Here is a 1,941-nt window from a genome sequence, read left to right on the forward strand (position 1 = left end):
CTTGCCTCTATGTTTTTGATATTTTAAAATAATATTTAGCAGGTTGATTACGTCAATACAATAGACAACTTGATTTAACCAAACTAGTTTTTTACCATTTTTTGAATGACAGGCATTATAAATGAGATGTGAGTTACTTATCACCATATAACCTAAATGTTGGTCAGTCACTCTATTCAGAGTCCTCTTGAAACATTAATTTATAGTCCAAAGAAATGACAAATACCCCAACGAACAGCCGCTTCCAGTTTGTAAAAACTTGCTATCAAGGACAATTTTAGTGGCAAGAACAGAAGCAATTTTTTTTTTATCCTCACCCGAGGACAATCCTCGATATTTTATTCAGATAGAGTGGAAGAGAGAGGGAGAAAGAAACATCGACGTGAAAGGGACACATCGAGTGGTTGCCACCCGCACAACCAACCAGGGCCGGGGACAAACCGCAACCAAGGTACATGCCCTTAGTGGGAACCGAACCCGGGTCTCTCTGGACCTCAAGCCGATGCTCTAACCGCTGAGCCAAACCGGCCAGGGCCAGAAGCAAATTTTAACTGTTTGCTGAGTGTCCATCATTTCTGCTTTCACAAAAAGAATGGTCCTCAATGAGAGATCACTCTGCTCTAAAATACTTGATGACAGCAGCCAACTGATGAATCATCTCAAAAGAAGAAGAACCAAACAAACCAATCATCTCAGTACGCAGTCATCAATAATTCCTACAAGTTTTCCCTAATCTACTTCCTTCTGTGCGGAAGTTCTTCAGTGCTGCCATTTCTTTGCTTTTGTTTTGTTCATTAAAAATTTTATCAGGTGAAACATTGAACATTGAGGTGCTGAGACATGCAGAGTCTACTTTTCCACAGTGTTTCCTTATAAGAGTTGGCTTTGGTATCTTACAAAGCACATTTGGCTTTGATAATAAGTACAGAACTGCGAATTAGTTCAAAAACATTTTATAACCTTACTATATCTCAAACATACTTGTGTTTGGCCCTCTCCCAATCTACCTTATCTCTCTATCTGTCCTCCTCTATCTCTATGCACACACACAAATGTTTGTGTATATAATTAATGATTCATGGTATGGTGTCTGGAATCAAATCCAACTCTACTTCTTACCAACCATGTGATCTTGGTTCAACTAAGTTCTCTATGGATCATTTTCCTACTCTGTAAAACCAAGATAAATAATAACAATTGACCAAATATTTAGAGATTTAATTTAATACATGAAAAGCACTTAAAACAGTGTCCAGCATATATTTAGTATTCAATAAATGTTAGCATAAACATTTTAAATGGAAGATTCTATTGGAAAATTTATAATAAAAATAATAAAAACATTTAAAGAAAAGGCTTTTAAGAATATTTTGTGTGTATTAGAGCAGAAACAGTTAGATATGAGGTAGTAGCCATGATTTTCTGCATTATATTTGCTATCACTTAGTGTGTCTTTATAGACATGTTCAGCCCTTTACATAAGTCTCTTTTCCTTATGTAGTTTGTTATTCTCTTCCATGCAACTAGGGCAACTTCTAATAATATCTGGTAGTTGGCTTTTCTAGTGATGTAATTGACAATTACAAGGCTTCAAAATGTGTCTAAACTTTTGTCAGAGGAAATACTTGGTCCAGTCAGAGGTCATGGGTATATTGTAACTGACTTTACATGCAGTATGCATCAATGTTTAATGAGAAAGTATAGAACAGATACATGTGGTATTAGTAATTCCACATCCTTCATTGGATAAGTTTCTGTGAAAGAGACCCATTTTCTAACTTTGGGAATAAATTACAGTATTCCTTGCCCTTTCTAAATGTTAAGACATGGGCATTTTTAATAGTTTTGGCCAGTTGAGACTTCGGTATTTGAATATAGAGTGATTGATTGAAAGAAATCAAGAAAGCCAGCTATAACTCAGAGTGGGGGTGAAGTTGATGG

Source organism: Molossus molossus, unplaced genomic scaffold (genome assembly GCF_014108415.1).
Source record: "Molossus molossus isolate mMolMol1 unplaced genomic scaffold, mMolMol1.p scaffold_m16_p_11, whole genome shotgun sequence".
Lineage (NCBI taxonomy): Eukaryota > Metazoa > Chordata > Mammalia > Chiroptera > Molossidae > Molossus > Molossus molossus.